Source organism: Stegodyphus dumicola, chromosome 4, assembly GCF_044657685.1.
Source record: "Stegodyphus dumicola isolate Sdum_Otavi_A_Nest chromosome 4, ASM4465768v1".
In the NCBI taxonomy this organism is placed as follows: domain Eukaryota; kingdom Metazoa; phylum Arthropoda; class Arachnida; order Araneae; family Eresidae; genus Stegodyphus; species Stegodyphus dumicola.
Window position 1 is genome coordinate 181,790,263 of NC_140771.1, and position 26,177 is coordinate 181,816,439.

The window sequence follows — 26,177 nt, forward strand, 5'->3', positions numbered from 1 at the left end:
TGAGCCAGCGGCAATCTGCTATCTGACTTTCTACGTATCCTCGAAAGAAGCAAACTGCATTGCCAAGTATTACAACATATCTTGAGATTTGTTATTCAGTTCCAAGATTTAATGGCACAACGCGAAAACTGCAAAAATTACCGAAAAAGGACACTCAAATTTTTGAATAGAACAGGAAATTCATAAGAATAAATAATAATTATATGTACTGTCTGTAATATTTGCTCTGTTTGGCCTATAGATATCTTTAAAAAGTTCCTAAAATGTTGTCGATTTATGTGGGAATGTCCAGATATCGGGAGTCGAATTTGCGGGACCTTACTGTATCTTTAACATTTGAATAAATCATATTTTCAAAGATAATGATAATGGTAAAATGTTTGATTTTATTTCATGACACAGTAAGTGTCTGAACACTTTTATTTCAATGCTTATTATGTTATTTATTATATTAATTTTTTTATATATTTGTAAATGTTTACAAAATTAGATGCAAGATGCCAACACTTTTTGGATTCTTTTTTAATATTTTAATGCATATAAATACTTTGTCAAATGTATTTTAATCATTTAATGGGATTATTTTTATCAAAAGCTTCTGTGTCTGATTTCTTTGTGAGATATTATACGTGTTTTAAAGCAAACAAACAAATAAAAAAAAGTCAGTGACACGCAATACATTGTAAAATCAAGTTATTGTACAGTTATCTTTTTCCACATATTAACTAATGAAACGACATAAATTCATTATCTCTACACAGTAATTATAAGATTTCTATAGATGATCTATATATTAAGCCAAGGAGCACAGGAATGTGCCGGAAATTTCTCCATTCAAATGGGAAAAACCAACAACCGGAAAGGGAGTCGTAACCGAATTCTCCACTATCGCCTGACAAGCACAACAAGGTCTTTGAACTGCATGTGCGGATTCTGTTATTACTTCATAATTTTGACTCAGTGAAGCAGAGATATGATAAATTAGACTCGTGTAGTGGAATTATTGACAATATGCAGAAAATGCGTAGAATAGGAAAGGTTAGTTATATAGTGTTCTTTATGACTTATTTCCATTTTCCTCACATAATTTAAAATGATTTTAATGCAGCTATATTTTCATTATACGTCATTTAGGGTCTTACTGCATTGCATGGAAATAAATTTTTCTACTGAAATATTGTTTAAAGGAAAATATTTGAAAATATACTGCTAATTGGTTTGTAAATAACTAATTTTAAAAACATAATATAGTTTTAAACATTTTTGCACTGCAAGAAGAAGTAAAAATGAATGTCTGTAAATGTTATTATTTTGCTCATATTTATTGCAGAATGTATTGAATTTCAGTCTCGGAGAATATTTTCTGTATGTAACTATAACATCAATAGACCTATGGGTAGAGTACAGTATAAAATAGGTTACATTCGATTTAGTTAAAAACTTTTGAAGGAATGAGACTTCAAATAAAATTTTACTAAATTCAAACCTTTGAGGCGTAATGAATTACAGAAATCGTTCGTGAAAGGAATACATTTGTCTCAAAACTGTGACGTAATATTGATAATAAACTATTCTCTAAATTGGTTTACAGAAAAGCAAAATTTAGTTTCGGTACCTTTATAACATTTTCATATTGTGAAAGACATGGAATCGTAAAATTAAATGTCGGTTCCGTTTCCAGAAATAATTTAATTTCCGAAATCATTTGAATACTTCTATTTTTTCTGTAGTGGCTTTCAAGTTGTTTCAGTTTAACGCATATAAAATGAGGTTCTGATATTATCAAATATTGTCTAACCCTTTCGCTCCCTGTGATCTAACACAGAAAGTACTCATGCAAAATTCTATAGAATGTAAGCTAGTGGTTTCCTTTCGCAGCAAAATGCATAAATAAGTAGCATAGGACGCCATCTCTCGGCGCATAGTAGAAATTTAAGACTAAAATGCAACGTTCCGTCAATATTGACATTTTCTTGGTGTGATACCCCTTTTCCATAAACTTGCTTATGTGTATTTTGTGCAAACAATACTAATTATTTTCTCAATATTTCAGCCCTGCGTGCGATGTTTTATATGACTTTGATTTATCCATTCTCATCAGTTAAGATATTTTTTGATTTTATGTAAAAATGAAGACTTGATTGGAGGAGATTGGAGGATGAGTGACGACAGACTCCTAAGCATGAAATGAATGGACAAGAAGAGAATCTCTTTTCTCTCAAAATTTCACAATCCAGAGGAGACTACAACAGTAAAGGATGAAACCAAATCAGAAGTCGATTTTTGTCTTAGCAACAGATTACTGTGAAATTATGGGACATGTAGGTAAAGCTGATAGGCCAAAACTTTCGTACGAAGTTAGCAGAAAAATCCAAAGTTGGTGGCTATGTATATTTTGGCATTCTGTTGAGATGATAATTACAAATTCGTTAATTTTGTTCTCTATGAGGAGTAATGGTCGGTTCGTACGACTGAAAAATTTTTTGAATTTCTGTAATAAGAACTTGCGAAAACGTGGACTTAAAAGTGAAGACATCAATACACAAGGCAGAAAATATAGACGTTTTGTTCTATCTGAGATTCGCCAACCAGAATTGCATATGGCAATATATGGGGCAACTTTGCAATGTGGTTTATGGAATACAGAAACCGGATACTATCGCACAAAATGGCAATTAAATTTTGTAATGCCTGGAAGAAGTTCTGATCAACGCTATTACAAAAAACAAATAACAAATCAAAATTACCCTTTTCTATAAGAAAAAAAGTATATTAAAATTGTGTTTTTTATATAAGTTATCACCGATATGTTAATCAATGAGATATCTTGAGATAAGCAAACTGAATGCTGATTTTTTGGAGCGAAAAAATTAAAGAAAGTTATTATAACCGAATAAAAAATTCTGATGTATACACCACATCACTTCCTTGTACCGAATATTAAATTATACGCATTTTCCTTGTATTCCATTTAAACTTATTTTCTCGAATTTCATTGGAAATATATTTCTCATTCAATTAATTCAGTTCTCAACTCGCGGAAAGGCAAAAATACATACAAACTCAAAATATCTTCATTAAAAATTAAAACAAAAACAAAAACACCAAATACAGTTAAACCAATTAAAAGGAAGTTTTTACAATTAAAATTACAGTTTCTACGCTAAAACAAGCGATTCGGCCAGTAGGAAAATAGGCACAAAACTAAAAGTTTCCTTTTGGACCCACTCGACGAAAAGACACTGAAGGTGCAGAAAGACTTAATTCTCTATTCTGCTAAATTTCAAATGTAAACAAATATAGCTGCTATTATAAGACAAACTAGGCTTAGAAGCATTTAAACAAATTTTAAATTGTTGATAATTCTAGAACTATCCAGATTAACTAAAGCATAAAAACCTTAACTGAAAGATAAGATCAACATAATTCAATCCTTTTTAAAGCAGAAAATGCACAATTTACCAAAATATAAGAGCCGAGTAACAGAGTGAGTAAAGTATGCATATATATATATACATACTTTTGACGAAGCCAATTGCAACCAAAAAAGGAGGTGTACAAGTGCATGTTATAGCAGTCCTATATGCAAAACTTCAACGTTCTGAGGTTATTCGTTTTTAAGTTATGCAAGCTACATTTATACATATGTACGTACATACGTACCTATACGTACAGACGCCAAGAAAAAATCTCTTCTGAATCCATTTTAAATCAGTTTTATAATTCGTTTGTGGAAAAAGAGTCCTTTATTCTGTCCTATTGTACAGAGATGTCACTCAAAAACATCTTTAAATTGCATTCGATAGCGGTCAACATGGATATTCTCCTTGAAATATGATAATCCGAATTTTCATGATTACAATGCTTTTTTTACTTCATACAAAGAAGTAAAAAATCTGAAGTATACAACACATGATTTCCTTGTACGGAATATTAAACTATAAGCTTTTTTCCTGCATTTCACATAAAACGTATTGAATTGAATTGAATCTACTTCCTCGATAGCGTATAAATCACAAGAGAATAAATGCGCTTTTTAAAATTCAATTTATGTTTTTTACCATAGCGATACTGTGACGCTAGGTTTACTTAACAGCGTTATATCCGAATCATTTTATATCTCAATTAAAAAAAATTATATTATCTGAAGAATTATCTAATCTTTACCACACGTTCTATTCAATTCCTATAATAAATCTAAAACCATGTATAAAAGAAATTAAACAAATAATAAGTAAGTTTTTCATAGACGATTTAGCGCTGCTTACATAATACGCATGCGCTACTCGTAAACATTCTCCTGTGTTCCAAGCAAACTGGCGACAGTATTTTCTGCTAATATGAAAAACTTATTTCGTCAAATTTCATTAGAGATTTATTTCTCAATCACTTAATTCTGTTCTCACTTCGCGGCAAGGCAAAAATAATAAAAACACAAAATATCTTCATTAAAAATTTAAAGATATAGAAAAACATAAAATACAAAATACAGTTAAAATTTTTTTAAAAAATTTAAATTAAAATTACAGTTTCTACGCACAAATAAGCAATTCGACCAGCGTTCAAGAAGACAGATTTTTCGGTGCACAAAACGGAAAGTTTACGTTTGATCTCACTCGGCCAAAAGACACTGGAGCGTAGAAACTGATTTAATTTGTTGTGGACTCTGAGTCAATATATGGAATAATTTCATAATTTAAATGATAACTGCAAAATGGATTAAGCATAATTTAATTCGCAACAATAGAAGAAGACGTTATTTTGTTGTTGCGAAGCTTAGTTTCTCTACATTATCAAGAAATCCACTATTCTGCTAAGTTTCAAATGTGAACAAATATGGCTGCTATAGTAAAAAAAAAAAAAAAAAATTAGGTATATCCGCACTTAAACAACTTTTAAGTTCTTGACAATTCTACAACTATAACATGTAATTAAAATAAAGGCATAAAAACCTTAACCGGAAGATAAGAACAACATAAATGTATCATTTTAAAGCAAAAAATGCACAAAATAAAGGCATAAAAACCTTAACCGGAAGATAAGAACAACATAAATGTATCATTTTAAAGCAAAAAATGCACAATTTACAAGCATATAAAAATAAATAAACTGAGCTCACCTATCGGAGTAACAGAGTGGATATATATATATATATATATATATATATAAACTTTCAGTGCAACCGAAAAGGGAGGTGCACTTCTGCATGTTATAGCAGACACAAATACAAAATTTCAACGTTCTAAGGCTATTCCTTTCGAGTTATGCGAGATACGTACGTACGTGTACGCACAGACGCCACGAAAAGTTCTCTTCAAATTTCATTTTAAACCAGTTTTATATTTTTTTGGGGGAGGAAGTCCTTTATTCTGCCCTTTCGTTCGAATGTCACGCAAAAACATCATTAAATTGCATTCGATAGCGGTCAAAATGGATATTTTCGTTGGAATATGACACCCGAAATGTTTCGCGATTACAATGCTTCCTTTTTACTTTGTACAAAGAAGTAAAACTGATATTATTGTTAAACTTATTTTCTTCCGTTTGACAAATTAAAGATGGAAGATATGAAAACATTACTATTCTTTGGTAAAAAAAGCTATTGGCTGTATGTTGCAACACTCGCATTATTATTGTTTTCTATTCTTTTGATGTAAAACATACTTTTCTAATCAATTATCTTATAAAAATATTTTGTTTTACCTCTGAAAGTTTCTTTTATCATTAACTATCGATCAAATTTTAAATTTGCTCAGCATTAAGGATTGGATTGGATTATTCAACTATGGCACACGAGGGCTATCTGCCTAAAGAAAGGGAGGCCTTCGTGGAGGACTTTCTGAGGGAAACTGGCTCGTATACATGTTACAGATGGGAAAAACCACGAAAACTCCCATGCAGCCAGCCCGTTCGCGGGATTCGAACTACCAGTGTTCAGCGTCTTTACCGCTCGGCCGCTGGTGGTCCCCGCTCGGCATTAAGACAGTGAAATTTAATAACTAAAATCATATTTTACTTTTTTTAATAATGTCGGTTATATGTGCGTTTTACAAAAGATATGGTTAGATATTTTCCAACCCTGCATTCATATTAGTTAACATTCATGATCATAATTTACTGGAAAAGTGACGAATAAATTGGAACGTATTTTTGTAAACACGCTGACACAATCAGCGCCACAGCCTTCACACTATCAGGCTATAACGGTTAAGGCAACTTCACTGCAAAGCACCAGAGTACAGTTCCCGACTCAGCTTCCTCGTTCTCGGAACTCTCCACGCTACAACTCGTGATGCACTCAACGACACACAGAACACAGCTCCCGACACTTCGGTTCAGTCCTTCCCGGAGTTCAACACACTCTCTCGACGATGCACTAATCGCAATACACTAAGAGACTCTTTCGATGCACTCGACGACACACTCGGCACTCGCTGCCCGGCTGTCAACTCGATCGACTCCGCAAGGACTGACTAGCTCGAGACACACGCTAACTAACTGCGGACCAGCAGGGTTTATATAGCTTTCGGCTTGTGTTCGATTCTCGGCTAAACCGGTAAGAATTCCTTCTAGAAGGTTCTCCATCAGTCCATGGCATATCGCCAATTTTGTTGTCAAATGTCCTTTGTGGGGAAGCTATCTTACTGCGCGTGGACATTTCGTAACAATATTTTTGTAGAAGGAACAATTGGATTATAAAAACAAAACAGAACTCGCTGACTTAAGAATCCAGAGAAGCTCAGAGTTTGGTTTACTGGCTTATTCGATTATGTATAAAACAGTCAAGAGCTATCTACCTAAAGTAACGGAAATCTTTGTCAAGGCCGTTTTCAGGGAAACTGGCTCATATTGTACGTGGGGAAAAACCAGAAAAACGCCTAAGCAGCCAGCCTATTCGCCTGGAATCGAAAAAAGGTTGAATTATCAGAGTTTATCCACTTTATAGGTCGGCTGATGCTGATCTCGGGAAGTAGAGTCCCTGTACGCAAAGGAGATACAACAGTGCAATGTGGTAATACATACCTTCACACATAAGCTATATATGACAAGAACTGCTTTCCTAACCACGAAAATCGGATTTATTACATTAATTTTAAGATAGAACAGGGAAATAACAAAATTGAAAAGGAGACGTAAATTGATATTACAAATTAAAGTTAGAATTTTATCTCACATATATATTGCATGTAAATAGACGTTACAATTTAGAAATTTTGAAACATAATTATTCTACGAAGAAATTGTGCATCGATATTGGAAAGCAATAGAAGGCAACTTCATATAATTCTAGAAGGCAACATTTACTACGACATCAAGAATCTAGCAAAACTGAGTAGTTAACATTTAGCTTTCAAAATTCTAGTAGTTTTCAGAATCGAATAAATTTGCACAGGATTTTCCCATAAATTTTAGTAGGGAGCAGCATTAAAATTAATTAAGTAAAAAAAATCTAAAAATTAGAATAGATATTTAAAAATAATAAATAGCATCAGAAATTCTATGATATACTCCATTTCAGGAAAAATTTAATATTCCTAAAACCTCGGAAATCCATTAAAATTTGAATCGCGACTACTTTCTATATGCTATATCCTAAACATAACAATTTAAATTCAGACAACACATATATTTTGATTATTTTATTTATATATAACACAGAAAATAATAAAGCGTAAAATATTTAAATATTTATTTTCAGTTTCTAAATGCTAATAAAGTTTTACCTGCTTATGTTTTCTGAATACAACTACAGATGGCAGCAGAAACAATGAAAATGTTTACTACAAACCTGTTGTATTTTGATTACCAGTTTGAGGATGTACGTTTTCTTTCTTTTTAGAAAAGGAAGCTCATTATCTTCGGATATTTTATTTCACGATTTAGTTAAATTAGAAAAGATAATATGACTTCATAAGCAAAAGCACCATAACACGATCATCTTATTAATACTTAAGGCAACGAGTGATATTTTCACCGAATTAAAATTATTTAAAAAATAAAATTCTGTTATATTAAAGTGTTGTTAATTTAGACAATGCTTCGATGTTGCTGCAAGATTTCGTTACATACAATTTTGGGTCATGTGCAAGATCATGTTCTAAATGCAATTTCTAAAACTGGGGTCTGCTGCGAAAGATTTATTATACTTAATTCAGGATAAATTGAAGAATGCATTTATGAAGACCCTTCCTTCTGGAATATTTTCAATGCAGTAGATAATAATATTTTCACTATATCACAAAGTAATAATCAGTTACATAAAATATTTCGTGAAATAACCTAATAATTTACCATTGTTTTATTTAAAGTTATTTATTATTATAACGCATTTCACTTTCTATATGTTTCATTCTCATGATTTCAATTTAGTATGTTGTTGTTGATTAGCTCACTAGTCTGACAGCAATATCAGACCAAGTTTACGATTTAAATGCGGCCAGGAACTAGATAATGGTTGCGTCGATCCTTAGTATGGGCTTTGGACAAATTATAGATGAAACACACATTAGTATATTCATCTCTTAACTACAGAAAATATTACTCCTCTTTCAATATTTCTTTAACTACGTTTGAATTATGATTTTGAGTCAACTGTGAAGACCATTAGCGGTGTTACTATGAGGTTTCAGCGGAATTGTTAAAAGATCATCAGCGGTATTACTATGGGTATAAATATCCTAAATATTTTATTACTTATTTAAAAAAATGTGTAATGTGATGAAAATTGTCATTATCACCCAATATTCCTTATTAGTAGCCTATCCGTAGATTCATCGTTGAAGACATGTTACAACAACATCAACTGAAATAATCTTAGTTCCTTCTACCGTTTTTAAATGTCATCTTAAACCATAATTCTGCTTTATAGGTATAAACGTTATAATAAATTTACCAAAAATATTAACTGTAGTATTTTTTAAAATGTAAATTTCTAATTTCTACAGACTCGCAGCTAATATATAATGGATATCAAGAAAAATTAATTATCAAAAACTATTTATCATACTATTACACAAGTATCATATATTTTAAATTTGTGATACTTGTAGATTAGCCTATATAAAAAGAATGTTTTATTTTATACATTTGTATGGTTATTGATTTAAACTAATCAGTTATTATGATTTAGATCTGTGCGTTAATTTTTTCTTTCCGTTTTTCTTACCATAAAGCAAATTAGTTGGTTTGGATGCTGAGGCTCCTGGATTTTGAGAGAGAGTGTGTGTTTCTGATATGTATGTTACGTGCTTAGAAAAATGCCTGGAAAATTATGTTAGAATCTTCAGAATGTTAACACACATGTAGTTTCTGAAAATAATATTCTTCAATATATTCTGCGATGAATGTATACATTTTAAAATATATAGGATTTCCCTCTTGCTGCAATTGAAAGAACAACCACTAGATGATATCTAAGAATTCCTAATAAACATTATCCTTCTGGAAGAATAAAAGGACAACCTTTTAGATGTAAATATTTTATTTAATATGTAAATATCAAGAAAAATTCATAACTCAGTTTTTAACTTCGTTGTTATTCATGCTATGCATTTGGACATGTTACAAAAATGCGTATAATCTTAATGAAATGATCCTGATAAATAGTTGTCATTTGTAGACACAAATCAGCACTTCTAACATCCGAAATTCGAACAATAAAACTCTCACACCGTCATAAACATATGTTCCAAATGTTTTACTTTGAGTCACAAGTGGGGTAAATATCAAGAAAAATTCATAACTCAGTTTTTAACTTCGTCGTTATTCATGCTATGCATTTGGACATGTTACAAAAATGCGTATAATCTTAATGAAATGATCCTGATAAATACTTCTTTTTCCCAGACAGGCAGAACAAATTCAGTACCAGATAAAAACCAAGATCCCAATTTGCCTCCTGGTTTGCAGAAAGACTGATTATAAGAGACTGTAGTGCATACGTTTAGGTTGTACATCCATTACGTTTAGGGACTCATATTTTTTTTAACAAATTCTAATGAAACCGGCAAACAATAATTGACAGCATGTAACAGTATAATATTCGAACTTACTTTTCTTAATCAATTTGCTTTTCTTAATCATTTGCTTACGAACGGGATTCCTACGCAATTCTTCGTTTACTTTGATTGAAAGAATATCTGTTGCCAAGAATTCAAAAGCAGGGCAAAGATGAATATCATTAATTTTTTTCAAATGTCAGACATTAATCCAAATTTCTTCAATTAAATTTTGAGTGGAGATGAAACATGATGATTGACTTATGATAGTGAGATAAAGCAGCAATGTTAGATTTAAATTGGAGAAGAATCACCACAACTACCGAAATTTTGCTTTTATTAATCTCTGGTACAGATCATTTGTGACATTTTTTTGCTGGAAAAAAACTCACAGAGAATGCGTTCTTGGGTGCGTTGAACATGACAGATGGTGAACTTTGAATTTTGTAAAGATGCATTCTGTCGAATAGCTGGTTTCTACAGCACGGCAATATGTCGTCCCGTTGTTACTTCTGGAAAAGGAAAGTGTTACAGCTCTTAAACATTCTCTTTATTCGTTGGATGCATCATCTGCAGATTATCTCCTCTTCTTTAATGTGAATTTGTAGAGTTGTTCTCTTGGGAGTATAAAATGTAGAACTCACAGAAGATGAGATCGCGAATTCTCTCTATGTCTTGAAAAACATATGACTTCAGACGAAATTTATAAAAACCTTTTTCTTTCAACTAAACTGAATAGAACATGCGCACACTCATTGCTCACAAACTAACCACCACTTGTGGCTAAGTAACATAAAAACATAAAATGGTATGTACAATCAGAGTGAAGGAAATTTCAACTACAAGATTGGTTCCTACTTTACTCTGAATCAGATTTATCCGCTGCGCACAGTAAAGCCGAGTCTAAATACTAATATAATCTAAAGTAAATTGGCTAGCACAAATATACAGCTGCAGAGCTACTTGCAAGCACTCGGCATAAATCGTGCTCGCGGCATAAACTTGTATTTGGCGTAACCCGCTCTACTCGCAACTAACTAATCTACTGCGAACTGTTGAATTCTGGTACTTAAATATTATAATTCAGATTTTGCGTAATCATCAATTTAAATTTGCATTCTGGCAGGAAATTGAAATCATAAGAGAAAGGAAAGTTTCTTAAAATAAAACTAATTGATTGGTCTTTATAAAGTCATTAATAAAATCCTTTACTAACACTGAAGGAATTCAGAAAAACTTCAGAGGAGACTTAAATTTGAGACCAAACCATGAATTCTATGAAGAAATCAAGCCTTTAATTCAATGCTTGGAAAGTTTATAGGAATGTCCATACAGTGTGCGTACATACAAGCATTGTATAAACTTACAAGTATTATATATTAAAGAATAATGAATATGAATGTTGTTTTTACTAACCTCTATTTTTCACGAACGTAATATTTGTAAACGTATGCGTAAACGTACGGAATTGAATTATTTCTTGTATTTGCGAACGCTTGAGTGTCATATGTGCCATAACTACCAATAAATAATGATAAACTCTGTTTTAGGAGTATTGAAGCTGAAGTTATGCCTCTCGGAATGATAAAAAACAATTTTTCCATTATTTCATATCAGATGCTCTGTAAAATATCTGGAAGTTGTTGTAGAGAGACTTAATTTTGTTTCTGGAAACCTAAATATTATTCCTTGATTTCAAGCGCAGAGTAAATATGAAAGAATCATTCCTTTAGCGCAATTTCAATTATGGCGTCTCTACGAGGTGCATTAAGTTTTGAGAAACGATTTTGCATTACTTTTCTCAAAAGCAAACTGAAACTTTATAAAAATGAATTGGAAATAGAATCAAAGTTTTATCAAAGCGAATTGGAAGTAGAATCAAAGCTATCCCTTACGATTAGACTTTTCTACAAATATATGTTCTGACATAATATGTAACAGTGAACGTCAGGAGCTAATATATTTTCCTTTTATGTGTATAGTGAAATGATAACTCAAAAAAAAAATTTTTTTCTCTCTCTTCAAAAAAATCAAAATACTTTTATTTAATATTTGCTTAAAGAAATAAGCATACTCAAGGAAGAAAAAACGATTGTGAGATTCACTAAACTGTGGAAAGTTACTAGAACGCTGAAAAAGACATTTTTGATAAAAACCTATGGATTTTGAAGGTAGTAAGTAAAAGTTGAAGTTCTTAAGAAGTAAATATTTATTCGAATAGAGATTCACCTTCAGAAACTTTGTATGTATTCTCAATCCCTGGAAAACCTTAACAGGAAAAGTAAGTTTCATGTATTTTTGATAAAAAAAGGTAGTTTTTCTTTGTACTAGCTATACGATACTTGTCAAAGCTCTGGAATAAAACATGCTTGTACGGGGGAAAAGCAGAGAATAATATTTTGAGGCCTTGGATGTTTTTCCAAAGTTTTCAAAGAACTGACACCGACGGATCAATTTGAAATGATATCTTGTTGCTTTGAAAACTTCAAAGCTTTAAGAGATTGCACTGGAAAAGTTGGAAAGCAATGCGAGTTATCCACTTTTTTCAAAACAAAACAACACAAATTAAATTTACCTTAATTTAATCCTTTTATCGCCGCTTGTTGCTTGCCATCAATAAAAGGTGAAATATAGTTGCAACTGTATAATATTAATACTGATTAATCATTTGGCTGTTATTACTTCCTTGAATGTTTTCATATGAATGATCAATTTGAAGTTTTTAAAAGTTTATTAAATCTCGAGAATTCTACTGTTAATAACAATCTCTTTGATGAGCAATATTTTATGATTTTTTAAAAAAAGTAAACAGTTTTATATTTCAGTAGCAAAATGTACAAAACATCCAAATGGAAGAGAAACACACAAAGAAAAATTAAAAAATAGGCCAAACGTAACCTAATATTAATGTGCATTCTCAATATTTTGTTTTAATTCCTGAAAGAAACGAACATGTGTTTGATTGCTCTCAGAATCGATGCAGTTGTATTCAAATACCATGTAAATAATTAATCCCATGTAATAATTAAGAAAAAAAGCTTAAAGCATGTAAATTTTTAAGTCAAAATTTGACAAACGTTCTTAAATAAATCAGCAATGAAGAAAAATTACATCGATTAAAAATGTTGTTTTTTACATACATTTTGTTTTTTAAACTAAGCAAATTATTAATTCTTATTAATGGAATAATATTTAATAAATTTTAAAAATATGAAAACATGATATGAAATGAAGTGGAATTTGAATACTGAACTTTGGTTTTTACGATGATTTTAGGTATGATGATTATTATGAGCTGCATTCTATACCGACTAGCACGGGTTCGGTACAGGAAGACTTCAATGTTTGTTTTTATCGTACTTTATAGTTGTAATATCTGTCCACATTTTGTGTTTCACGGTACGCGATAGAGAGCTTCTGTCTAGATCAGGCCATTTTCAGGCATGCGTTATGGAAATAAATGCCTGAAATTTTGAAATGACCTAAAATGTTTCAAGGTTGAGTAAACTATCTACCAAATTTAATTTTGTTAAATTTCATAACGAGCGTGAATTATTTATTGTAAGACAACTTAGTTAATAGCCGTTAATAGTAGGGTAATGAAACTTAGATTTTCACCAAAGTTCAGGCAATGAAATATTAAACAAAAAGAGAAATGCAATTCAAATATTATTTGTTATTGCAAATTGTGAACTTCTGATTTTTGTATTTAAATGTAAATATAAAAGTAAATTCTTCTATTATGAGACGGGAAATTCTTTGAGGCTAACCTGATAATGAAAACCACATAAACGGAACAGGAAACCTGATACCCTGTTTAAAGAACTCGAAAAGAAAGCTAAATAGTGACAGCACACTAAGGGGAAGAGATTCTCTGACATGGGCTACTTAAAGCTCTTACCATGATATTAATGCAGCAACCCCTAGAGTAGAAAAAGAATTTCCTATTAGATATATCCGAGAAGTATTTGTAATAAGACTACAAAGAGATGGCATTACAAATTTTACAGAATTGCGAGGAAAAATTTTTTAATTTCTTTTTCTGTCTGGGAAGTTTTAGCAAAGAAAAGAGAGATTCTTTTGAAAAGAAAATGGCCTAGCTTATTAAAAGTTTAGATTAGGATATCTTTCAAAGAAGCCTGAACAAGTGCTGTAATAAAATATTTATTTTTATTTAATTAAACATTAAGCTTTTAATTGAAGTTCTGAGTCTAGATATGATTCAGGGCTTTAGAAAGAAAGATAATGTTAAATAAAGTAAGAACACTTTCCAGTGAAGTCTGAAAGCTTATTTGTATGAGAATCAGTTCTACTTGAAAGAGTAATTCCATATTATATTTTCAGACAATGCCTGCATTGTCGTCAAATGACAAAGAGATTGCAATATGAAGCATTAAAAAAGTCACTAGCCATTTAATAATATATTTGTAATATTTGTGACACACACAAGTTCAGCTGTTGCACAAATATAAAAGAATCCAAACAAATTTTTCTCGTTACCGAATTAGTTATAATTAACTCTTTCGCATCGATAGGGATCAAACACTATCACGCGAATTTCTTCTGGAATGGATTTCCTTCCCTCCTAAGAAGTAGAATGCTACGTCATTAACAATAGCATTACTTAGGTTCTCTCTTGGGGATATTTGTGCAGTTTCAACCATTGTGGACAGTTTACACCTAGGCCAGGACTGTAGATGGGAACATTATAGCTAAAGGTTGACGCTAAACATATGTACACTGAAAAAAGGGGAGCAATTCTATATCTCCCATTCTACTGGACCGATTGACGAAATTAAAATTCCGTTTTCCATGTCTCGAAAGGGCGACTTAGGATATATATTAGATTTATATATAGCTTTGTTCTAACATAGGTATTTTGACACAAAATCGGACTTTTTATGAAATAGCATACCATTTTTTTCCATATTTCAATTCTAAGATTCAAATTATGCCTAAATATTAAATTTTGTACTTTTTGGTGAGAAATTTGTGCAGAAATTTCAAAATTTATCTTAACAAAATTTTTCAATTTGAGCCAAGAATAATTCATTTAGCGAACTTCTTAATTTATAGCAACCTATATTCCTTTTCTTTTTTCTTCATTGCTCACGAGAGGAAAAAAAGGTATCGTTCATACTTTCAAATAATTTTAACAAAGTGCGTCAACCAAATTTTCGTTATTATCGCTTATAATAAATATGCCAAATTTCTAAACGCACCAAAATGTATATCTTTGGAAATTTTGAATGAAAAAGCTCTATTTGCAGGTATGCTAAGAAATACATCTATTTTAAGATGCAAAACTTGTATAAGTTATAATTTCATCAAAAAATTTATAAAAATAATTTTAAAATACAAATTTAAAAAATAAATCATAAAAAATAGGCGAATTTTATTTTGAATGCACCTAAAATTCGAAATATGAAAAGAAACATTCAAATACGTTTAATAAAAAAGAGATATTAATAAATATATACCAAATTCAATTAACATGAAATTTTGAGAGCTAAATTTTTAAAAACTACTCGTTTAAACATTTTTACAAAACTTGGCAGTTTGGCAGAATTTGAATCGTAGAATCGAAATATGGAAAAGAAAATTGGCATGCCATTTCAGAAAAAGTCCGATTTTGTGTCACACTACTTGTATTAGAACAATGCCATATATAAATCTAATACATATCATAAATCGCGTTTTTGAGACATGAAAAACGCAATTTGAATTTCGTCAATCGGACCAGTAGAACGGAAGATAACTTTTTGTTTTTAAACGCACTTTACATAAGTTAGGATAAAGGTCTAAATTCAATTCCAGAATTTAAATATCTCGAACATAATAGTTTCATCGAATTTCTAACATTCGATTATACTGAGTAGTGAAATTTAAAAAAACGTACTAAGTGAATTATCAATTTTTACTTGGTCAAGTATCCAGAAGGGTAGGCGTTACGTTATCAAACAGATGGACGTGTAACGCCATCTTATGGCAATATCAACAAATACTTCTCAACACACACCCTACCTGAACTCTGACAAGAGTTCATCTGACTGAATTATACAATCATACGCATAAATTAATTTTTTTCTAATATACAAAAGTTATAATCTGTCAAAACCTTCAGCTACAAAAACAAGCTATACATAGCATGTATCAATAAATTAATGTTATGAAAATGACTAAAAGTGAATGATAAAGCAATGAGGAAAATGGTTAAACAGTTTCAAAGTAAGGTAAATGAATTTAAATAATGGTAATTTGTTTACTCATTAAATAAAAAAGAGACATGAATAACTTATGACGAAATCTTTAAAGTTCAGAATCTGTCTGAAATTCAGAATTCAAAATTATATAGATGTTAGATAATACATTTCAAAGTCCTGTTAGCAGTTTTTATTTCTACAGTCTAGCAAATATTGCTGCTTCCACCTACACCACAACTTCTTCAACAGCCTTTCCTGATAACGTTTTCGTTTCAAGAGCATTTCTCTTGTTGTTGCACTATGATGTTTGTTGCGAAGGTCAAAGAATACTTCAAATCGGTTTGTCCAATATTTAGGAAGTGCAGTCGAGTTAAAGGTTGTGGTTTATCATTTTCATCGTAAGCATAGCTTAGAGGTCGTGAATTAAGAACTGGCTCTAACTCAAGGAGTAGTGTAGACATTTTTTCGAAAGTCAACAATTTTCTTTCTACAATTTTTCCTAAAAGTTCCTAAAAGCTAAAATTTCCTAAAAGTTCTTTAATGGATCTGACAAGTCTGCCATGAAACCCTCCCGACCAAAGAGCTTAATCGAATATAAACTTCCACTCGATTCTTTTCTTTGGCAATAGATTTCTTGAATTTGTTGTCTTCTAAAACTATGGAAAAATTCTCAAATTCTTTATTTGTTCTCTTAAAAGTTCTCATAAATTTGAAGTTTCCTTTTCTGCTCAAAAATCTATGAAATGTAAGTTGACATATTTTACACAAGTTCTACGTGTATACCTTGCGTTACTTCACAGGCAAATAAAACAATATGTGATGTTGAGTGACTTCTGAATTCGTTATGTATACTAATCTAGAAAAATGAATTCCGCAGATTGCAAACGGAGGTGATTCTTGAAGTCTGTCTTTTGGTGGGGTGTCATTATCTGGTTTCCTGGCTCGGGTACGTATTTCCGGCAAATCAAGCAACGTTTTAATGTCTGGTTAACTATTTGGTGTCCTACACGAATCCAGAAACGAGAACTAGTTTTAGCTAAGGTCCCAATTGATTACCGTTTTGTGTTCTTTGTGTACAGTATCAGTCTGAAAGTATTAGGTAGGATAACTGAATGCTTATTATTTAGGAAGAAGTTAGAAACTTCCAAGCTCCCACTTAATCTCATGATTTTCTTTATCTCCTCTAAGTTGCTATATCTCGATATGTCAAAGAGATCATCTCTACTTTAGGCTGTATATTCAGATTGATGTATATCACTAGATTGTTTGCGATATTCCAATTTCTTTAATGTCTAATTTTGGCCAAAGATCAGGAGAGAGAGGAAGCCATTATGAACCTTGCGTCCAAATGCGCTCATTTATTAAAATTCGTGAACGTCGCTCCCCGAGATAAGAGATCTGCAGGGTTGTAAATATCTGGGCCGTAATGCCAATATTGAGGTAAACTCAGTTTTTGGATTTCTTCCACATGATTTTTGACAAGGGGTGTAAAAGTTTGAGGTTGTTCTTGGATTAAAAAATAAGTGATACTTAAGTCTATAAGGTACATAATATTAATCTTGGAATTACCGCCCAAGCGGATAACACACAACGGCTTACGAAGAATGTTACCGAACAGCCAAGTCTATAAGGTCTATAAAGTCTATAAGGTATTTCTCCCGCTATGTTAGGATTCCTTCGTTGTGTAGTGGTCAGCACGCTCGACGCGTGTTCGAGAAGTCAGTGGTTCGAGTCTCGCCGAAGGCTTTGCTCATTTTTCATCTCTCCTGCTCTTAAAAATAATCTAATGTCTCTACAGTGGCGCCCGAATTAAAAGGGTGGTGAATGATGATTCTCCACCCCTAGGATTAGGCGGTTGTTTCCCTTAATCCCCAGGCGCCCTTTAAAAGGGAGAGTATATAAAGTATTTCTCTCGCCTTAGCATGCCTTCGTAGTGGAGTGGTCAGCACGCTGAACGCGTGTTCGAGAGATCCGTGGTTTGTGTTCCGGCGAAGGTGTCGCTTATTTTTCACATATCCTGCTGCCAAATCACCTAATGTCTCTACCAGTCTGTCCAAAAATAGTAAGGAATTTTCACTTTCAATGTTTTCAAAATATTGTCGCCTAACTTGGCCTGATAGAAGTGCACCTATTAAATCTAATCTCGGTGAAGTAAAGGTTTTTAGTGAGACTACCCTAAGCAAAAGAAGCAGTTTTAGTTTCTTTAACATTCATTGCGAGACGTAAATATTCTACTGTACTATAGGCTTTTATACTTGCGTCTGAGAAGCAATGTAATTCAAGACTTTTGATATTAAAATTCAAGAGCATGAAACAGCACCAAGAGATGGAGAATTCAGCCATTCAAGACCATTTTCTGCACTGAGAGGACAAATCTTCAGGCAACGGTTCACCCCAGTCTATTTGAGATTGCCAAATATTCTGTATTAAGCATTTTTTTCTATTAGTGAAAAATCTCAAAATTCCTATCAAATTGAATATCTGACCTCATACTTGTAGGAGAAATTTTTTTGTTTCTATTGGTTTAGATATGAGGACAAGAGGTTTTGAACGTCAAAATACAAAAATTCATTTGAATTATCCCATGCCATACGTAACAACTTAAAAAAAATTCTCTATCAAAAACATTACGATTTTCATCTGGAACGATGCCTTGTTTTAGCTACAATTCATATACACTCATGTCCATAAATTAAGGATAATGCAAAATCAGGCAAAGGAAGAGTTAGAAGCAAAACAAATTTGACTTATTTATAAAGCTTATTTATTTAACAAAAGGTAAAGAGCAAAAAAAGATGCTATATGTTTGATATTATTAAAACAATGAGATATTTTTTCTCCCTGGAGCAAATTACAAAAAAGACCTACTTACAAAAAACCAATATTACATGGTTGGTATGATTGTTAATGCATTGTATGTCTCCCAGACGATGCAATACAGTCCGTACAACGCCTAGGCATGCTGAGTATCAAATTATCGATCTGATCTTGGGGGATATTACACCACTCAAAAATCAATGCTCTCCGAAGTTCCTATTCATGTAGGAGGAGGTTGACGTGCTGCAACTCGTCGGCCAAGCATGTCCCACACGTGCTCTACTGGATTCAAGTCCGGTGAGAATGCTGGCCAGGCCATACGGGCGATATCCTCCGATTGAAGGCATTCGCTTACGATGTCTGCACGGTGAGGACGGGCGTTGTCATCCATAAACACAAATTGTACGCCCATGGCGCCTCGAAACAAACGTACATGTTGTTCCAGAATGACGTCCCGATAGATTTGGCTTGTCATGGTTCCAATTGGAACATGCAGGTCAGTTCTGGAACCCAGAATAATTCCACCCCAAATGAGCACTCCTGCACCACCGTAACGGTGTCGTTCAGTGATGTTTTCTTGGTGATAACGGGTAATATTTCCGGTAGAAAAGTATCCATTGAATGATTCGCTCAATCGTCTCAAATGTATTACAATGTCGGGTATAATTGTATTCTTTTCATTTTTCGCAATAACAGAATCAAGCAAGGGAAAGTTTGCAAAATTCCCCTTTTCTAATCGACGTATCGAAATTTCTAATTTTGCGATAAATGAAGATAATTTTTCACTAGATATTATTATATTTATACCAAATCTTTGCATTGATAGATTCCATTCATTTAAATGGCTAAATATGTCTGCTAACTAGGCCACCTCAGCATTGCATCATTACTCTGAAAATCTTTAACTAAATAACAGTTTTGACGAGTCAGTAATTGAATAATTTCGTCACACAATTCAAAAACTCTGTTAAGCATGCGACCCTTAGATAACCATCGTATTTTGGTGTGATATAGGAGCACGGTATGATCAGCACCGATTTCTTTGCAAAATGCACGAAAAATGCGATGATTAAGCGCTCGCCCTCGGATGTATTTTACTACATTTACTGCTTCAGTTAGATGTTTTAAACTTTCTGGCAATGCTTTCGACGCAAGTGCATGACGATTCAACATGAAATGCGTTATTATAACTTCCGCTAATTCTCTTTTCATGTGTGAAAAAAATACTGAACTTTTGTCTAACATTGCTGCGGCTCCATCAGTGCATATTGAGCCAATCACATTCATTGGTAATTGATATTTAGTAAAAGAATCTTTGATGTGATTGAAAATATCAATTCCTCTCGTATTCACCTCCAGTGGCTCACAAAATAGAAATTATTCTATCATCACCTCTTTTTCCTTCACATACCTGACAAATACCAAAAGTTGGCTACAATTATCAACATCAGTTGACTCATCCAGTTGCATGCTTATTTTTAGTGGACTTATTTTTATGTCTTCAATTACTTGCATTAAAATATCTTCACTGAGTCTTGTATTCGCGATCGTATAATATCATTCGATAATAGAATCTGTTGGATTTTTTTATGTTCTTCCGAATCTAAAACTGTTTTAGCAATAATTAAAGCAGAAGGTTTAATCAACTTTTCAGCGATCGTGTGAGGTTTCTTTTCTTTTTTTTTTTTCGACATAAATATGCCATTTGATATGACGCTTCTAATAAAGGTTTTTGAATTGATGGTCCGCACTATTTTAGGATAGTTCCACTGGTATCAAACCGAGCCTTCTTTGACTTCAAGCTGTTCATGCTTTTTCGCCACCATGCACATTGTTGAAATGTTCTAATAACTTTGATGGTTTGAGATTGCTGTTTGAAAATATCTTGGAACACAATATGCATTGCGGTCGTTGCTTGCCATCTTTTTCGGTTGTGCAGGTAAATCACCGGCATACTCATCGTTCCATTGTCGTTTTTTTGACATAGTGGGGTTCACTATAATCGATTTAATTATTTAAAAATAATGTAATATAATATATATAATGTTCTTACGTTTTTAATATCACTGAATTCTATTCGGCTTGAACGGGCAATTAAGAATGTATTACTCTTAAGAGGTTTCTGGACAAGTCAGAATACACAATACACATGTCGCAGACACAATAGTTGACTCAACCTAACACAGGCGCAGTAGATGCAGATACAAATCTGTGAATCCGTAGATTTCATTGGAGTAGCACATGTTGAACTCACCGCATGCGCAAGCTGGGATAACGTTCTTCGCTTGTATCGTGGCTTCGTGGCTATCGAGGTTTCTCGAAGGTCACGCTTGTATTCCCACAAAGTATTTTTTCTTTTCTCCGTCACCTAGATGCCTGTTCGCGTTCGTTTGTAGCGTTTCATGCCTTTTCGTAGCGTAGTGTATACGCCCATCGGCACCGGCTCTTTCCTGTGTCTTTTGCCGATAAGTGAGCTAGGTGCTACCAATTTTATGAGCTTCAGTATTGAGGACACTATTGCAGATTTCAACTATTTTATTATAAGAATGTTAATAAATGATATTTAATAATTTTTATGATTAGGTACGGGCTTCTCCCGCCCCCCCTGGTTAAGAACCACTGATTTAGTTTGTTAATGAATGTAAAACCTAGAAGCTCACATCCTTTTTCGTGTCAAATATAACGCCTAAATGTTCAAATATTTGATAAATTCTATTGGTATTTCAGCTTTTTACGCCTTCGCAAGCTAAAACATTACGTTAAAATATGCAATTTATGAATCAAAACATAATTCAGAATTAAATAAATTCATTTCCTTCATAAAGTTCTATTTTCATTTTAACTAATTAATGCGATAACTTTCTGTGTGATTGTACTGAAATATAGAGATGCTGACAATACTTTAAACTCTAAAAAGAGAGAAACCCTTAAGGATGACTGGATTGCACATTTTGAACTTGAAATTGCAATGTCTATGTAAATCGTGCATGAGAGCCGTGTACGAACTCATTTGCTTTAACTGAAGTTGAAGTCAGTTAAAGAAGCCACTTGCTTTAACCGACTTCAACGTAACTGCCAACATATAGATTTATCTTAATCTCAGGTTGAGTTATGCCTCTTTAACAAGTATTTAACATTAAACACAATTTAAGTCAATTTGAAATCCAAATAAAATTTATTAAGCCATTTCTAATGGTTTACTGCTGATATTACGAGAAAAACGGAAACTATGGCTTGTTGAATTAAGAGTATTACCATGACGAGAGTGCTTGCTTTGTAGAGAAATTTCAAATACATGCAAAACAAAGTTCTAATTGAAAGCTAAACACATGGTACGTGTATCATACCTCCGGGGGACTCTTACATCGCTTAGCAGCAACACCGATGCAATAAGAGCATCGGAGCATCGGATATTCAACGAAGCAGCGGATATTCAGTGAACGATATTTAATTTATGGTTAAGGTAAAATTCCTACTCCTAAATTATACTACATGGCTTTAATTTGCATAACATTCTGGTCTGAGTGAAATTAGTCATTATGGCTTTAAGAAGGTCAGGAGATCAAACTGCTAACTAAAAATTTAACTATTAACATAGTTTAAAAATAATTGCTAGTTGGTTAAAACTTAATGGAAACTAGAAGCAGAACATTAAACTTTAGTATATTTATATACATCTTTTAAAATTTAAATACAACCATTAATTCTTAGAATTCAGTTGCGTATTATCAAATGACATCAACGCGTGACATCGCTCCAAATTTAGGATGATAAAAGAGCTCTGAGCATGCATTTAAAAGCCTCATACACAAATGCATGGAAAATAACGCTTACATATTCTATCTTTTACTTTATCTATTCTATCTTTATATTCTATCTTTTACTATATTGAATGCTATCTTTTACTTTCGCCTGTATACTCGCTATTTTGAAAGTGGAACTCATTTCTGCTATACAACATGTCACAAGAAAGTCTATATGTGGAAGTTAAAAATTATATATTATTTTCTTCCGTTAAGAGGATATAAAAAATACGTGCGATCCACAAATTCTGAAATAATCTATTATAATGCTTAATGAATCATTTGTAGCAACTCAGTACTCGGAAAAACGTAAATATACGTATAAATATATATATTAATTTTTGTAACGGGTAGCAAGTGGGTTTAACTATTCAGAACCAGTGTTCAATTCGATAACTAGCAGACCCAAGGTTTAAATTATGAAATAAAAATCTATCTGAAGAATAAAATGACGTCTTCTATGTACATAACAAACATTTATTTAAACTATGAAGACGTTGAACAGCAGAGTAGAAACATGATATTACACAGCATTTAGCACTTCTCTCTTACATGCAATACTCACCATTGACTTTGGCTAACTACCTATTAACTAAGTATAAGTATTACGCAGCAGAGAACTTGCTTATCATGCGCATGCGCTAGGGGAATCGACGGCGGTTGCCAACATACCCCCTTTCGACGTTGATTCTCCTATTCCTGAAAAGTAAAACAAAATACATATTAAACAGTATTCAATCCTACAATTGTACAACAGTTTTGATGTTTAACAGGAGTCAGGGGTTTGGTTAACACATCAGCTCCCATTTCACTGGTAGGTATGTACTGCACATCTAATTCACCGCGTTCATATACTTCACGCACAAAATGATGGCGAATGTCTATGTGTTTTGTACGGAATGAAACACAGAGTTCTTCGTAATTTTATGAGCTCCTTGATTGTTGCAGTATATTGTTGTTGGGTGTTCTATGTTGTAGCCCAGCTCCTTCAGGAAACGACGTAGGTAGACGGTTTCTTTGGCGGCCTCAGACAGAGCCATATATTCCGCCTCCGTTGAAGATAGAGCTACACTGCGTTGTTTTCGTGATTCCCAAGTTATGGCTGAACCACTTAACCACTTGAAACCGGTGTAGGATTTTCTATCATCGACATTTGATTCCCAATCTGCATCCACAAAGCCGATGAGTGGTTTTCCTGTTTTTGTATAAATTAGTCCTTGATCTTGTGTTCCCTTTAGATATCGAAGTATTCTTTTCGCAGCATGCCAATGTTCTTTTACCGGATTGTTGTTAAATTGACTTAAGAAATTCACAGCGTATGTGATATCTGGCCTAGTAGCTACTGAAAGGTACATTAGTGATCCGATCAGATTTCTAAATGGAACATTTTTCATGTCAGCGATTTCGTTTTCGTTTTTAGGACTCATCTCTTTTTTATAATTTTTTGCTGTTATCTATAGGTGAAGACACGGATTTAGCATTTTGCATATTATACCGATTTAAAATATCATCAACGTATTTCTTTTGAGAAATTTTAATTGAATTCTCATTTTGGTGAAATTCTATGCCAAAGCGATAATGTAACTTCCCCAAGTCTTTCATTTTGAAAGCAGAAGCTAAACTATTGCGAATTGTTTCATACGTTTGCTTAGAATCGGTAAAAACGATAAGATCGTCTACATAAACGATTATAATACTTTCACTGTTAGGCGTCTTTTTAATATAAACACTATCTGAATTAAGAGATTTAAATTTCATAGATTTCAATTTTTCATCCAATTTTTTGTACCACTGACGTCCTGACTGTTTAAGACCGTATAATGATCTCTTTAAAAGACACACTTTATCTGAATCAGTTTCATCGCGAAAACCTTCGGGAATTTCCATGTAGATTTCTTCATCTAAATTTCCATTTACATAGGCCATTACAAAATCTAATTGGTAACCTTTGAGATTGTGTTCTACTGCGTAGGCTAAAACTGTTCTTATGGAACTTAATCTAGCAACAGGTGAAAGGTTTTCAGTGAAATCGAGACCAGGGATTTGAGCGCACCCTTTAGCAACTAGCCTAGCTTTGTATTTTTCGATAGTGCCGTCGTGATTATATTTTAATTTAAGAACCCATTTACTACTGATAACATTCTTGTTTTCAGGTCTTTTTACTAATCCCCAAGCCTTTTCTTGAACAAGCGTGTTATATTCTTAAAGCATGGCATTATGCCAATTTTCAGCATATGGTCCATTTAATGCTTCTTGCACCGTAGGATTAATGCTTTCCTCAACAGCATTTTGAGTTTACTCATTTTTATTTACAACTGTATAGTGATATTCCTTTTTAGGCCTTCCTGGCAAACCTGTTTTTATTTTTTTGGGTCAACCAGGCCCCCTTTTAATCAGGATAGGAAGCATTGATTCGCTATCTAAATCACTTCCGCTTTCCTGTGCAGATTCAGAGTCAAGTGGCGACTCGCTACCGTTCAGAGGTGATGATTTTTCACATGTTTTATTTATAATTTTTTCCTACGGAGAGAAAGGCAGATTTATTTCTTGCTCTGAGTCATAACTACAGCAGTTTTCAAATTCATTAATAAATTTTACGTCTCTGCTTATTATCACTTTACGTGCCTCGGGATCCCAAAGTCTATACGCTTTTGATTCATCAGAATAGCCAATAAAAATACATTCTTTAGATCGAATATCAAATTTGCCTATTCCTGGCCTTTTATTTAGAGAAAATGCTTTTTGGCCAAAAGTTCTGAGAAAGTCCTCCACGAAGGCATCCCTCCCCTTAGGCAGATAGCCCTAGTGTGCTTTGCCATAATTAAATACACACACACACCAAAGGTTCTGAAGTGAGAGAGAGCAGGTACTCTACCAAACATCACTTCGTAAGGTGTTTTTATTTGGTGTTTTAAACTTCGCGTTTGGCAGTGATTTCGAATGTAAGCAGCCGTATTGACGGCTTCGGCCCAGAATTTCTGAGGCAGATTGGATTGCAATAATAAACATCGCGCCATTGAAAGCAAAGTGCGATTTAATCTTTCGGCGACGCCATTCTGGGCTGGCGTGTAAGGAGTGCTCATTTCGTGTTTTATTCCCGCATCGTTAAGAAATTTATTAAAGTCTTTCCCTAAATATTCTAGCCCGTTATCGGTTCGCAGGATTCTGATTTTAGAGTTAAGTTTATTTTCAAAAGATGCTTTAAAATTTCTGAAAGCTTCTTTAACGTCATCCTTAGATTTCAGAAAATAAACACGAACATATCGAGATTTATCATCGATAAATGTTGCGAAATAAAATGATCCACCTATTGATTCGATTCTCATGGGACCACACAAATCAGAATGAATTAGATT

The 26,177-nt window shown here is 32.9% G+C and overlaps 1 long non-coding RNA gene across 1 annotated transcript; it reads left to right on the forward strand.

Moving 5' to 3' along the window:
• The first annotated feature begins 879 nt into the window (after positions 1-879).
• On the forward strand, positions 880-2,965 carry LOC146997765 (uncharacterized). Its single transcript, XR_015040530.1, has 2 exons — positions 880-1,038; positions 2,054-2,965. It is a non-coding gene; the product is annotated as an uncharacterized LOC146997765 (long non-coding RNA).
• The last annotated feature ends 23,212 nt before the right edge of the window (positions 2,966-26,177 follow it).